The following is a 16,799-nucleotide window of genomic DNA, read 5'->3' on the forward strand; positions in this document are numbered from 1 at the left end:
AAGTCTTCTTGGGGCCTGGGATGGGGGTGAGGGAGCAGGTGTGGGGGCAGGTGTAGCACTTCCTGCGGTTGCAGGGAAAAGTGCCAGGTGTGGTGGGGCTAGTGGAGAGTGTGGAACGGACAAGGGAGTCACGGAGAGAGTGGTCCCTCCGAAAAGCAGATAAGGGTGGGGAGGGAAAAATGTCTTTGGTAGTTGGGTCGGATCGCAGGTGGTGGAATTGACAGAGGATGATGCATTGAATCTGGAGGTTGGTGGAATGGTACGTGAGGACGAGGGGGATTCTGTTTTTGTTGGTATTGCGGGGAGGGGATGTGAGGGATGAGTGGCGGGCAACACGAGATATGTGCTCAAGGGCATTTTTGACCACTGTGAAGGGGAAGTTGTGGCCCTTGAAAAACGAGGACATCTGGGATATCAGGGAGTGAAATGCCTCATTTCAGGAGCAGACGCAGCAGAGGCAAAGGAATTGGGAATATGGGATGGCTGCCTTGCAGGAAGGTGGGTGAGAAGAGGTGTATTCTAGTTAATGAAATGTGAGGCTGGATGAACACAGCAGGCCCAGCAGCATCTCAGGAGCTGCTAGCTTTTGTGCTCCTGAGATGCTGCTGGGCCTGCTGTGTTCATCCAGTCTCACATTTCATTATCTTGGATTCTCCAGCATCTGCAGTTCCCATTATCACATGTATTCTAGGTAGATGTGGGAGTCAGTAGGCTTGAAATAGATATCGGTTTCCAGGTGGTTGCTAGAGATGGAAATAAGAACCAGGGGCAGAAATAAGCCATCTGGCTCCTTGAGACTGCTCCACCATTCAATAAGATCATTGCTGATCTTTTCATGGACCCAGCTTCACTTACCTGCCCATTCACCATAACTCTTAATTCCGCTACTGTTCAAAAATATATCTTTGCCTTAAAAGCATTCAAAAAGGCAGGATCAACTGCTTCACTGGGCAGGGGATTCCACTGATTCACAACTCTTTCGGTGAAGATGTTCTTCCTCAACTCAATCCTAAATCTGGTCCCTCTTATTTTAAGGCTATGCCCACTTGTTCCAGTTTCATCCACCAGTGGAAACAACTTCCCTGCTTCTATCTTAATACCCTTCAAAATTTTATACGTTTCTATAAGATTCCCCTCCTCATTCTTCTAAATTCCAATGAGTATAGTCCCAGTCTACTCAATATCTCCTCAGAAGCCAACCATCTCAACTCCAGAATCAACCAAGCAAACCACCTCCACGCCCCCTCCTGTGCCAGTACATCCTTTCTGAAATAAGGAGAAATCACTGAATCCACAGAATAAAATCATTCATGATTCATGTTTTACAGAGGAGGGGGTGGTGCCACTCAATAAAAATTTGACTCCTCACCTTCAGTGAACATAAATATAATTGTCATATTGAAAAGGTAGGAGCTGTGCACATATTCTTTGTAAACCCAAAATATGTTTTCTGAGAGGGGGTCTGTATCGCTAAGTACTATCATATCGCTTGCCTGCACAGCTGCTGAGCATTTGCTGAATTTTCAATTTTGTCCTCAGACTTTAATATTTTCAGCCATTTATTTATTTTTAAAATTGATTGAAATTGTTTTTAATATACTGTATTCCGATGGAGTAAATGTCCAGAAAATGACTGCCTCTTGGCACTCTTAAAGCCACAAGGGTGCAAAATCAAAGCACATTAATAGTTTTGTCTTGCAACAGACCTATATTTCGAAACATTTGTGAATTTAAGTGTCCAACTATGGCTCATTAGCATCATCCAAAACAAAAAGAAAATTCTGTGCAAGGGCATCAAATTAATTGTTGTTGGCTCCTGAGGAGCTGCAGCTAGGGCATATGTTCCATTGCGTCTGTGGCCACTTGAGTGCAGCTCAAGTAATGTGTGACTTACATATAGTCTATATAAAGAGAGAGCGTGGCCTTTCTCCATGCCTTGTTTAATGATCATTTATCAACCAAGGTGCTGTCCTCGTAAGGTAAAGCAGACGACCCAGCTTCTTCTGAACTTGTACCAGGCTGTCTTGACAGAAAACAATTCTCAGAGGGAAACAAAGACATTTTCGTGGATGCAGAGGCTGAGAGGACAGCAAACACTCTGCCCCAACCATGAGAGTACAAATGTGCTGTTCTTTTCCCACAATATAAATTTACACAGCAGCTTTCATGCAATAAAAAATTACCAGGATTGTTCACAGGCTTGTTATAAATCAAAATTTGACATCAAGTCACATTACAGGATGTGACATTTGGTCAAATAGGTAGGTTTTAAGGAGTATCCAAAGGAAGATAACAGTTTGGGTCAGGGTTAGGGTTAGAGTAGCAGAAGATTTTAGATAGGAAATTCTAGAGTCAAGGCGACCAAATGAGAAATAGAAGGAAGACAGGGTTAGATTCTTGAGATACACAAACTAACAGTCTGGGAACAGAAAGAGAGGCCCTTTCAAGTAATACTTTAGCCAATGGTTGGACAGATACGAGTAGAGCCAGGTGAGAATAGCCCCACCCAGGTGAATGTCAGTGTAGAGGTATTGAAGCAGATGCGTGGGGTCAACTATGTCAAAGGCTGCAGACAGGTTGCGATGATGATGAGGGAAAATTTACATTTCACATAGTCGCATTAAGGGCTGAATGGGTAGCACGGTGGCTCAGCGGTCAGCACTGCTGCCTCACAGCACCAAGGACCTGGGTTCAATTTGGCCCTCCGGCAACTGTCTGTGTGGAGTTTGCACATTCTCCCCATGACTGCATAGGTTTCATTTGGGTGCTCTGGTCTCCTCCCACAGCCCAAAGATGTGCAGGGTAGGTGGATTGGCCAAAGGTGGGATTATGGGAATAGGGGTTGGGTTTGGGTGGGATGCTCTTTGGATGATCAGTACAGACTCAATGGGCCAAACAGCTTCTTTCTGCACTGTAGAGGTTCTATGAATTACAGGGAACATGGAATCCTGGTAAAAATGGAATTTAAAGGCAAACGCACACAGGAACTTTGAACAGGAAGGGGACATTGGAAATGAAACTGTGGTCAGTGAGGACATTGGATTAAAGGATGCTTTCTGCAGAGAGTGGAAAGGAGAGGGTGACAGTACCTGAAGAGAGAGATTGCTTAAAAATATCAGCTGACATGGTGTCCAGGAAGGGAAGGGGCTTAGTCTGCGGTTTGGTAGGACTAGGGTCGAGAGAGCAGGAGGTGGGTCTTATGAACAAGACGAGTTCAGAGAGAGAGCATGAATTTTGAGTGAGAGAGGTGAAGGACCAGGGCAGGGGGCAGGTTTAGAAGACATTCAGTACAGTGGAATAGCGGGGTGGAGGGGAAATGACAGAGGCAATTCAGTGACCAGTCTTAATCTTAGTGGCAAATTAAGCCATGAGCTTCTCGCACCAATTGTGGAAGGTGAATATGGAGGAAAGAGGTTTTAAAGATGATGATTTGTAGAACATTGTGAAAATAGATATGAACGAAAGGTAGGCAGCTGGAAATATTGGACTAAATTAATTCTGCTCCTTTGTTTAAATGCATTGGAGGAGCATCACCTTTCTGACAGGAGCGGAACTTTACTTTCATTGCGACAGGTCACTGATAGCATGGAATAGCAGGGAGAAAACAAACGAAGCCCCCATTTTCACAGCATTCTGAAATTAGAGGGCCATCATCATAGACAGGCACTTTATCAGCTCCTGTGAAACAGTAAGTACCTAAGGTAAGTGTGATGCAGAGGTGCCAGGTGGTTAAGGGGAAATAGGGTGCCAGGTAGGTAGATTGCCAAATAGCGAAGATGCCAGGATACAAGGTTGCAATGTGGCTCATAGAGTTTATGGTAGATTGGTGTATAGGATGAGCTGAAGGGCTAAAATTGTTAATGATATTCGACATATTCACTCAAAATTCATGCTCTCTCTCTGAACTCGTCTTGTTCATAAGACTCACCTCCTGCTCTCTCGACCCTAGTCCTACCAAACCGAATGAGTCCTGTGAGCATTCCTGTATGTACTGAAGACAGCACAATCTGTACTTGTTTCTCTGTACCTTGCTGTTTGTGACACTGTATAAGTGAGACAGCTTTGTTCCAAGTCATTGGACTTCACCATGGGCCAGGAGCATGAATGATGCCAGGAACAACCTCAGCCTCCAGACCAGCCGTCAACTGAGGGGTCCCTGACGAGCAGAAGGGCATTAGGCTTATTGTTTCTTTTCCTCCCTTTTTCATCTTTTTTTCTTGACTTACTTAATAAATATTCATGTCTCAGTATTTTTATTTCCATTTCCCCTTTCTTTGATATTACTTCATAAACATATATATTTAAACCAATTTCTGTCATTGAGTTTTCTCTTAACTATGTTTAACCGAATCCAAAAGAACTATTTAGATACATTCTGTGACCCAAGTCAATCTGGGAGGGTGAAAGGGATTGTGCCCAGTCGGGGCATGGGAGGATGGCAACAAGTCTTGGGAGCGCAGATTTGGGTCCAGTAGGGTTGAGAGGGCTGCGGAGGTTTGAGGGAGGGATGAGTGGAGGATAGAGTTAGAGAAAGGGGAATATTGGGCCTGGAGCAGGGGCAGGGATTGGTTGTGGAGTGGGACAGAGCAGCTAGGTCCTTGGAGGTGAAGGAAGGACAAATCAGGCTCGGAGATCATTGGTTCAGGGGGAAGAGTGGAGGAGGGGGCAGGAATTCATAGCCAGTACAGCAAAAGGGTCTTCAGGTCCAGAATGGATGAAGGGTCTCGGATCCATTAGCAGGAGAAGGGAGACTGGGTTCAGGCAGATGAACAATGGGTCACTTCCACAGCAAGTGCAAGGGGAGTTCAAGTTTGATGCAGGATTAGGGGGCATCAAGTCAAGAACAGGGGGAAGTGGCTTGGGTCCAGGATGAAGGAAGGGTTTTCAGCAGTGGGGAGAAAGATGTCGGGTTCTGGGGATGGGGTGTTGGGGGGTGTAGGGCTGTGTCTGGTCCTGGGCATAGAGGAAGGCTGCTGGGCCCAATGGTCAGAGATGTGGGGAGTTTGGTCAGACACAAAGGGGAGAGTATTTGTTGAGTTAGATTCTGCAGCCTATAAGGCATCTGTTTGGGCCTTGTTTTTGGGGATGCGTGAGGTTCATTTGGGGATCACTTGAACAGTTACTCCGGAATCTGTCTAGGTATTTGGTAATCTAACCTCAGTTAACAGCATCGGACCCTCCAAATTCTCTGATATAAATGGATACTTCCGGAGCGTTCCACTTACAGGGCAATTGCCCAGTGGAATTTTCAATTTCCCAGGTAATTCCTTCAGAGTTTGCTACATCAGGAGTTCCACAGGGTCCACATATGCAATTCCCACCTACCTTTTCAGAAACTATTATCTAGCCATTAGAAAATTCAGGCTAATGTGTTAAAGAGATGAGCAGAACTGATCCACGTGCAATTATCGATGTACTGTAAAAGGGGCTTGTGCACGTGTATGAGAGATTTCACACAGAACTATTTGCATCTGCTGATGGTCCCATTTAAATTTTGTTTTCAACACTATGCCTGTAGCTTTTAGCAAGAATGCACAGAATGAGAACAATCACATTAAACACACCAGGCTCTGGGTCTGGGCCTGAGACTTCCCCACTGGAGAGTAAACCAATCTGCCTATGATCAACTTAATGTTATTTTTAGTGTGACTGAGACCCTTGACAATGTGCAGTTGAACTTCAGATGTTTTTCTTGTCACCAGTTTCAGGCTGTTCATCATTCTCCTGTAACTAAAGGCTATCCAGACAAACAAAAATGATTTTTGATGTCTTTTTGACTTTGTTAATATTGCCTGCTTTGAAGGACAAAACCAGCCACTTGGAAATGAATGGTTTTGATTTGATCTGGAGTTCCATTTTAAGGAACACAAGACCGTTTTGGATCATTTCCAAGTGCTACCATTTTCCTTCCTCTAAACATGTCGCCCGTGTTTAGATAAATGTAAGGATATCAAACATGTAGTTATTTATCTGAAATGAATAGTCATGATTTAGGAAAAAACACAACTGTCTCCAGAGGAGAATTTCCATGCTTCCCTCATCTGCCCCAACTTCAGCAGTGAGTTATACCATCGAATAGTTGTAAAGATCATGTAAGCACGTTTGGTCATAGCTTTGACAGACCAATAAATATTTGAAAGGATAAGTTTTCAGAGCAGTGTGGAAATAGCAGAAGAGTGGGACGATCTTTTGAAGACCAAGCTGAACTAAGCAGGACAAACAAAATGACTTCCCTCTGCGATGTTTGATTGTATGACTCAAAGTATCATTTGCAGCTGGCTGACGGTAATTCGCCTCCGGACTCAAGTGGGAGTGAAGCTAGTGAGAATCAACGAATGAAAAAACGTAGGGGTGCAAGTTCATAGTTCGTTGAAGGTGGAGTTGCAGGTAGACAGGGCAGTGAAGAAGGTGTTTTGGACACTTGCCTTTATTGATCAGTGCATTGAGTATAGGAGTTGGGAATGTCATATTATAGCTGTACAGGACATTGGTTAGACCACTTTTGCAATACCGCATTCAATTCTGGTCTCCCTGCTGTAGGAAGGATGTTGTGAAACTTTGAAAGGGTTCAGAAAAGATTTACAAGGATGTTGTCAGGGTGGGAGTGTTTGTGCTGTGGAGAGAGGTGGGCTATTTTCCCTGGGGCATCAGAAGCTGAGGGTGACCTTATCGAGGCTGATAACATCACGAGTTGAAACGGAAAGGGTAAATAATCCAAGTATTTTTCCCAGGATGGAGGAGTCCAAAACAAGATGGCATAAGTTTAAAGTGAGAGGGGAAAGATTTAAAAGGGATCAATAAGGCAACTTTTTCTTGCAGAGGATGGTGCGTGTATGGAATGGGCTGCAAGGGGTGGTAGTGGAGGGTGGTATAATTACTACATTTAAAAGGCATCTGGATGTGTACATGAGTAGGAAGGATTTAGAGGGATATGGGCCAAATGCTGGAAAATGGGCCTAGACTTATTTAGGATATCTGGTTAGCATGGACAAGTGAATGCTTTGGAAAGGGTGCAGAGGAGGTTCACCAGGATGCTGCCTGGTATGGAAGGCACTAGCTATGAAGAGAGGTTGAGTAGATTAGGATTATTTACATTAGTAAGATGGAGGTTGAGGGCGGACTTGATTGAGGTCTGCAAAATCATGAGAGGTATAGACAGGCTGGATAGCAAGAAACTTTTTTTCCCAGAGTGGGGGATTCATTTACTAGGGATCATGATTTCAAGGTGAAAGGGAAAAAGTTTAAGTGAGATATATGTGGAAAGTTCTTTACACAGAGGGTGGTGGGTGTCGACAGATACATGAATGGGCAGGGAGCAGAGGGAGACATATCCTTAGAAAATAGGCGACAGTTTTAGATTGAGGATCCGGATTGATGCAGGCTTGGAGGGTCCTCTGTTGTAATTTTCTTTGATCTTTGTTCTTTGAAATGGAACTAAGATGTCTGCTTCCATGCTGTGGAACTTATGACTCTATGAACTCCACCAAGAGAAAACTGTGAATAAAACTCAGCATCTTTCTCCTTCAGATAAATTTGGGCTGTACACAAGCCCAGGTACTACCCCAAACCTTTCTGTACAAGCACATAAATTAATAAAATACCTTATGCTGTGATCCCAGCTGATGCTAGTACCAGACAAATCTGATCACCAACAGGAACCCGGCATGATAGATGATATTTGATTTGTTTGGTTTTAACAATGTGGTTTCTCACTAAAACATACACATGCAATTCTGCAGATTTTGCTTTCACAACAAAATAGAAATTTATTAACAAAAAGTTTAAAGATAAAATAGAGCAAACTAAGCTATCTACTTACAAAACAAGTTCAAAGATTTTTCAACACACAGGAAAAGTTTAATCTCATTAGCCCCAAAACACTGCTTTATAAATGTAAAATAATTCATAGTAACTTTAAAATAAAATTGTTATGTACCCAAAACAGCACTCATACAATATTCACACTAGAATCCCTGAATCTATTTGTGATTTCAACTTTTTAGTCTGGCTTTTTTCTGGAACTTCAGTGTACTCCTTTATAATAATCTATTTGTGGTTTCACCTCAACACCTCTGGTCTGGGAATAACACTAACTCTTCATTCTAAGGTAACCTAGTTCACAGCATGTCTTTCCATCATCAGAAGCATGGGTCTATGTGCTTACGTTTTATTCTGAGGGTTTCTCGAGACTGTTCAAAAATCAAAGCAAAATCTGGAAATCAAAATTCCTCCTTTCATTAGCTGAAAAAGATTTTAAGCTAAACAAAGACAAGTTCCAGAATTTCCTAACAAATCTTGCATGATTTGCCTTGCTGGATCACAAAACAATCTAAAATAACTAAACGTGCATTAGTAGCGCACACAAACACACTCACTGTAAAGCCAAGCCTCAAAAGTGATTCTTAGAAAAAAATCACCTTGATTACAGAAGCACTAACATGTTGCTTATTAATGACAGGTACACAAAAACCCATTGATTACTAGATCAAACGCAGAAATGTGCAGACATGAGGCAAACTTCAGAAAAGCAAAGAATCAATTAGGTACCATACAAAGAGGTCAATGAGGTAGAAACGTCTACAACTAAGGATGTCCCTTAATGAAGCAAGTGTTCAAGAACTAACAATTTGGCAAGATGATATTGATATCAATTCACAGTTAAAGGATTTCAGATTAGACACTGGGCCACGTCTCACCATGTTATCATTTTGGAAAACGCTGTCTATAACTTATAACAGTCGAACTATATGGTCCAGGCAGGGTAGCACTTAAAATTAGTTAAAATTATGCTGCAAACAATTCCCCAATGTGGGGGCACAAGATAACAGAAAACACCTAAGTGTTTCACAATCAAGAATTCCCACGCTTGAGAAGAAGGGTATGTCTTGATCTCAACTTTGTTTAAATAGTTGGAAAAGTTAAACTAGAAAGAATTAAGGAACAATAGGTCAAGGAATAGCTGGTCAAGGAACAACTGAATTAAGGACGAAAATAGAAGAGTTCATCTGTCTCCATAGACTCTTGGCAGAACATAAACTAAGTTAGAATATATTAAGTGTAGTTATGAATATATAACAAATTTGTTTCACATTGCCAGCAAAATTGAAACCTACCTGATTAGCACTAATGTTTCCCACTGGTATTAACTCTGGAGAGCACTCTGACTACAGCACCTAGCCAGGTTTGTGAGGAAAAAGAAAACAAAGTGAGATTTCCATTAACAGCAGAACCCCTCTTGAGCCAATCTTTAACTTATGTAACTCAGAATACAACACATCTTGGGGAATAGATTCAAGTTTAATATCAGGTGACTCAGAAAAGGCAAGTTCAAGCACGATGTTTGACCTCTTTATCTTCCCAGGAAGAACCTTCAGTAACTATGACAGATTGCAGCAAGCCAGACACAATCCTGAAAGCAGATCTGAGGAAATCAATATGTTCATTTTCCTGATCAGGTAATCAACGAGGGTGAAGCAGAAAATCCAAAACAATCAAGGACTTAGATTAATAAATCTGCATGCTTCAGCACAAATGTGCTGACGCAGACTGAAGATGAGTCAGAAGCCTCCTCCGAGAACAGATGACTAATGTCTAATGATTCACAATGTTCTGAGTAAGGAAAATGGCCTATTTCAGACATCAAGGAAGCAATTGTGTGCTTCAGCAGGAAAGACCTGCTCTGTTGGGAAAATCCAAGATTCTCCTGTTCAAATTTTAGATTAGATTAGGTTACCTACAGTGTGGAAACAGGGCCTTCAGTCCAACAAGTCCACACCACCCCTTTGGAGTATCCCACCCAGACCCATCCTCCTATAAACCGCACACCCCTGAACACTATGGGTAATTTAGCATGGCCAATCCACCTAGCCTGCACATCTTTGGACTGTGGGAGGGAACTGGAGCACCCGGAGGAAACCCACAAAGACATGGAAGAATGTGCAAACTCCACACAGACAGTCACTTGAGGGTGGAATTGAACACTTGAAAAGTCAGACATAAGAGGGAATCATGAGGTACGGATAAGTATAATTATAAACACAAATGTATAAACTTAATAATGGGGTAAAACACATTAGGGGAGCCGTCGTAACACGAGTCCGAAAGGAGTGACATCAGGACCATCTACTATGATGGTGTCATCTGGACTTGCGGCAGAACAATTTAGGATCTCACCAGGGTGCAACCTAACATCTGATCCTCCTCAAAGTCTTTGTAATGATGTCTGTATATCATTGTAGCTCATAACGAGTTGCTACCCCACAATAAGCTATGTCTTGTTAACTACATGACACTTTTCTAGTTAAAATAGGAATAGATTTTCTTTGGCAATACTAGGCCAAGCAAGCTTTGTAGTTTCCTACAATTGAAGAGGTTGGTGGAAGCATCCTTCATCATGAACAGCAATTCATGCAGTGTCATAAAGCTGCCCTGACCAAATTACATTAGCACATAACACATTAGAAAGAATCTTGATGTATTTTATCTGACTAATCTACACATACAGGGCACTGTGTTTCTGAAATAGCTCAATTTAATGTGGAAGATGTCTTGCCTCAAGGTGTAAGACAAAGAATAGTGCCTAGTGCATAAAAGTTGGCACTTTAAGCCACAGATTGGCTTTTTTGGATACATAGTCAAAGTACCAAAATTACCTAAGACACGAAGAGCACCTCATCAAATGATTCTATGCATAGGATGTGCACTTGTTCCTCTGAATTCGACTAACTGTCAGCTAACGGGTTAAAAGTTTAACTGGGAATGAATAATGCAATCTTTTCTAAATATTTAAAGTTTTTGGCAAAGGTCTGTAGATCAGGTTGTGGATGATGTTGTTGACTTGCTCACCGAGCTGGCTTGTTCTCACTCAGATATTTAATCACCATGCTAGGTGACATCATTAGTGGAGTCTCTGATGAAGTGATGTTATTCTACTCTGCTTGGAATTTATACTGCGTGGTCGGTTATGGTGAGTACTGTCATTTCCGGTTTTGATCTGCCTGGGTTTGTATATGAGGTCTAATTCTATGTGTTTGTTGATAGCATTATGAGTAGAAAACCATGCCTCAAGGAATTCCCATGTATGTCTATGTTTGGCTTGGGCTACAATGGCTACCTTGTCCCAGTTAAACTGATGGCCTTCATTGCATGCGTGGACCGATATTAAGGAGAGTTCATTGTGCTGTTTAGCTGCTAGCTGATGTTTGTGTATCTGATGGCTTGTTTCCTTCCTGTCTGTCCGACATAATGTTTGTGGCATTTTGTAAACCACGTTGGTTCTGCATGTTGCGGGAATGGGGTAGAATATCCTCAATATCCAAATGGAGTAGAATAACATCGCTTCATCGGAGGCTCCACTTCTAATGTCACCTAGCATGGTGATGAAGTGTCTAAACGAGAACAAGCCAGCTTGGCGAGTAAGTCAACAACCTTTGCTAAGGGACTGTTTTACAACTCCATACAAGAAGCAGGAATAAAATTTCAGCAGTGCACAAACATTATAGGAGGGATTTTAGGCATTTTCCTGGCAGAGCAGGAGCCCAATCTATTTTAACAACCAAGCATCCTTGAAAAGCAAGAACCATTGGTCCCACCTGTAATAGGGAATTTGGAAGTAATTCATCAGTTTCTGGTTGGTGCAAAGTTATCCCACACTGACAGTAAGTCTTCGGGCAAGAGGATGAAGAAGTTACATCAAGAATGAAAAAGAATGAACCAAGGGCTCCCCTGGTTCCACAGTATTAAGTTTTGAGCTTAGCTTTCATTTTCTCTGCCAGGTATATAAGCAGCTACAACAGGTTGCTTAACAGATGCAACACTCAGTGAGCTGGTAAAAGGGTTTCAGTTTCTTAGATAAGATTTCACTCAATATGAATCCATGAGGCTTTCGTTTGAGATAGGACAATGCCCTAACATTAAAGAGGTAATATCATGGAATCACAGCAGAAAATGCACAATCAGACATTGAAAATTATGTTTGATTAGCACTGACTATATTATGCTTGATTAGCACTGACTAAAGAGATTTCAAATCTATTTCATATAATGATAGCCACAATAGAGTCCTCTCTTGAAAAATCTTGCAGATTGCAATAACAAGCTGTATGGACTGATTCAACTTTCATTGTTTTCTAAGCATTTGCGTCATTGGTACTTAACTGGGAACTTGTGTGCTCCTGTGTCGCCTGCTTGTAAATAGATTTAATTTCAGTTTGAACACATTGATATGAGAATATGAATTTGACTCCCTTTTTCAGGGCAGAAACAAGGCAGGTTAAACTATGTGTGCAAAGACTCATTATTATGTCAATAAAGGATTATTTGTTACAGTCTTCCATTCACAGTACGCTCACGTAATTTCAGTGATTCATTCTATTTACAGAACAGCAATGAGTGTGAGACAGTAGTGTTGGGATAAAGCCCAAATTTTTTGCATAGGCCAGAGGGGAAGGGAAAAAACTAAGTGGAGGAAGGCTGCTAGGTTTCCCCTTTCTCAAGGATTACCTGGAATTTCTGGGAATGAAAGGCCAGCCTTCAGGACATTACAGTAAGTGACCTGGGAGAAAATTCATGCAGTGTTTTAAAAAAAGTTAACAAAAATATCTTTGAACAATTATGTTTGTTAGTTGGAAACTATAACTGGGTATGGAAATTGTCTGTTCAACTGACGGTCCAAAGTCACCTAACTGGGCAATGAAAAGTCAATCCATTTGCTGATTGGCAGTGGGGATGGACATATCAGGTGATTGAGGAAAGTAGTGTGGGGTAGAATCAGGAGGTCCCATAATGGAACTCCTCCTCGAGTGCATCAAACCAGAGTTGGCAACCCATGGGACATGTCAAGCCTCTTCCTCTCCTCCAAAGTCTGCCTCCCTTCCTTTGTGGCTACAGCACTTGAAGTGTGTTGACAGAGAGCAGAGACCAGACCCTCTCCAGTCATCAGCTCACAACTTGAGCTTTTAAAAATAAAGTGGCACCTTTCAACTCTTGCAACAAGTAGCCCGAGGCTGCTTCAATAAAATCCTCAAAATGTCCTCATAAAATTCCATAAACAGCTGATCAATTTTCAATTATGCACCAATTCTGTGCGTCAAGGTTGAAATTAAACCCCAAATGATTGCTAGGGTTTCAATGCACAGGGTACTTTAATGAAGAGGTGATGTTTGATTTCGGAGCTGTGCACTGAACTAATTAATTGTAAATTAAAGGCCAATGGTTATTGCCAGGGGGTGTTCCATCTCTTGTTACAAATACATTAATCAGTGGCTCGAGCTCCAACATTTTCTCCTGAATAGTTTGCAGCTCTATCTGCAATTTATGTGATTTGCAAAATTCATCCGTTTTCCCTCTTGATGTCATTAACAGTTTGATTCCTAAAACAAGTCATGCAAAATGGTGCCAACATTAAGCTAATATAAATCCAGCTGCCAGGCTTTTCAAATAGAGGCAAAAGAAACCAATTAAGGTCATTCAATACCAATGCTAATTCCTCTGCCACTTCTACCAGATAACAATTACCATATTCTGTTTGCAGGATAGAGCTTAAATGGTATCTGTTTTGCATCACTTATTGGAATTAAACTGTGCCTGAATGATTATGTATAAGTGGTGAGCTTTCCCCAATACTTCATCAACAAATAGCAGCTGTGCCCATCTATCCCAGGAATTTTTATATCCTCTGCACAGTAGAGCTACGCAACTGTTTTTCGTGATACAGACATCCCCCTCTTTGATCCCCAACATCTACAGTATTTACATATTGTCCTATTGAGCCTAAAACATTCTCCATGACTCAAACAGAATTGAACTCCACAGCCTTCTTTATTGGGAGATAGTGAGGGATTCAAGGACGTGAACAGCATTGAAGGTTGAGGAGATATAGATTCTCTCTTGTCTGTGATGGTTATTGCCTGACACAGTGCATTTGTTATCAACCCAAGCTTGCCCACATCTTGCTCTGGACGGATTTGGACACAAATGGCACTGCACATTGTGCAAACATCAGCAAACATTGCAACTCCTGGCCTTACGTTGGAAGGAAGGTCATTGATAAAGCAACTGAAAACGGTGCTACCTGCTCCGGAGGTTTGTAATAACATTGCATGAGCAAGTTGAATCAAAAATATCTACCCTGCGGAATTCTTGCAGTCATATCCTGGAACTGAGATGATTGACCTCCAACAACCATAACTGTCTTCCTTTCGATTTGTTGTGGCTCCAAGCAGCAGAGGGATTTTCTCCTGATTCCTATTGGCCCCATTCTTGCTTGGACTCCTTCTTGCCATGATGTCCAGGGCAATCAATCTCGACTAGCCTATGGAACTTTGAACTGTTGTTCCATGTCTAAATCGAGTACATAATGAGGTCTGGAGCTTAGTGGACCAGAAGAGGCCAATCCAAGTACCAGTGAGTGTTGTGGTCAATAGATAACACTGTCTACATCACATCCTGTCACTTTACATGATTGTGTGTAATCATATATTGCTCAATATTAAGTCAGACCTGTCTCCTTTACCAGCACACTTCATTGGCAGAAACTCAGATGGCTATTTTCTACTCCCTACTCCACGCTCTGTATCTGGTTTGTGAAATCCTTCATCATCAGGCTAAAGATTAATACGAAACGGATTTCACTCAAGACACATTTCTGCAGCATATCTTAAACAGAGCTAAACAAAGCAGGAATGGACACTTATTGTAGTGTTTTTCATGGTCTCATATCCCCAAGTGTTTTATTGCCAATACCACACTTTTTTATGCAATCGTTGTTGTAATTTATACAATGTGGCATCACATTGGAGCATTGCAAGCTCAACAGGATAACTGTGTAATAACCAGTTTCTCAGGGATATTGACTGAGCAACGGATATTATCTCAGACGCCATATTTTATTGATTGTACTGCATACATCCATCTGATGAAGACTTGGGTTAATAGCTCATCCAAAGGTGAACACTTCTAACATTTCAGTATTTGTACAGCACTAGATTATCAGCCTGGAGTTTTTGCTCAGTTCCCAGAGTAGGATGTGTACCCACACTTTAATAATCAGAGGCCTTAGCTGGTGTTCAAACGTAGCTCTTTTCAGTGGGGAAGCTAAGTTATTTTGAAACAAAGTCAACAGTTGGGAGCTCTTACAAATCACCCCAATTTGGGTGAGTTTGTTGCTGGGGTCAGATACTTGGGGATAATTTTATATTTTGGAGATGGTGTGAAGCAGGTATTACTAGATTGATCACTAGGTGGACATATCTGCTAATTTCCCTTTCCAATGAAGGCAATAATTGTGAGGTGGAGCATTTTACAGGCAGTCAAATCAAGTACTGCTGATCATTCTCAGTCACTCAAGAGTTAAAATACCACCTTGGTTTCGGCTAGATACAAAGAGATGAATAGGTTTTTCCAATTGTTTTGCATTTTATTAATGGCCCTTGTTGAGCAGCTGAATCTTTTAGGTATGTACAAAATCATCAAATAGCCCCAAATCTGCTTGCCAGTCAACAGGGCAAACTGTGAAAATGACAGTTGGGCAAATTGGGACAAAACCATATTGAGTTGCTGTGTACGAATGTTAATACTTTCTGCTTTTCTCTCAAGGGTTGTCATGTCCTGAAATTCTGTGAATAATTCACCCTGTGTGACAATAGCTTCCATCCAGTTACGAAATTACTTCTTGAGAACTTTGGAACAAATTGTAAGGAAATAAAAATGTCAAGTCCCACAGGCATTTTTGCTCTATTCTCATAGTTCATGTAGTCATTCAAAAGAGGCTATTCAGTCTACTGAATGTGCCTGTGCTGGCTTTTGGAAGAGTTACTCTTTTAGTCAAATCAGCCCCATGAAAAGCCCCATTGCACATCTTCCTTCCTTTTCGATTTGAAAAAGAGAAGCATTAACTCTGTTTTTCTCTCCGCAGACATGACAAAATCTATTGAGTTTCTCCAGCACCTTTTTTTAATGTTTCGTTTCAGGCTTCCAGTATTTAGATTTGTTCTAGTCACGCATGTGTAATTATACTATTTTGTGCAGAAAGTTAATCTGTCTTTAAAATGAATCGGGGGAGTGTTAGTCTTGTGGGGATCTGAGAGACACGGGATGTGGTGTGATTTGCAGCGGAATCATATGAGAATTTGGACCATCCTAATGTCAGCTCATTGCCAAGCCGTGAGGCAAATTTCTTGCTCGGCAGCAATAAATTACCAATTAGGGATCGTATAACTTATTAAACACCTTGTTAGGCCTTGGTGGTACAGGATCATAACTCTTTGAAGGTGGAGTAGCAGATAGACAGGCAGGTGAAGAAGGCTTTTAGTACGCCTTCTTTCATCGAACGCCGGATTGAGTACAGGAATTCAGATGTCTTGTTGGAGCTGTGTTAGACATTGGATAAGGCCACATTTGGAGTATGGCATGCAGTTCTGGTCATCTGACGATACAAAGAATATTATTACACTCGAAAGCATGCAGAAAAATTTACTGGGATGCTACCTGGGCTGGAAGATTGGCATTACAAGGAGATGTTGGGTAGACTGGGAATTTTTACCCTGGAGCATAGGATACTGAGGGGAGACCTCACAGAGGTCTATTAAATCATGAGAGGCATGGAAAAGGTAGATAGCCAACAACTTCCACCCCCCCCCCCCCCGCCCCACCTGCCGATAGAGCAGTCTAAACCAAAAGGGCATAGGCCTAAGGTGAGAGGAGAGAGATACAAAAGGAGCCTGGGGGGCAATGTTTTCACATAGAGGGTAGCGAGTGTCTGGAACAGGCTGCCAGAGATAGTGGGTGGAAGCGAGTATCAT

This window comes from Stegostoma tigrinum, chromosome 8 (genome assembly GCF_030684315.1).
Source record: "Stegostoma tigrinum isolate sSteTig4 chromosome 8, sSteTig4.hap1, whole genome shotgun sequence".
Lineage (NCBI taxonomy): Eukaryota > Metazoa > Chordata > Chondrichthyes > Orectolobiformes > Stegostomatidae > Stegostoma > Stegostoma tigrinum.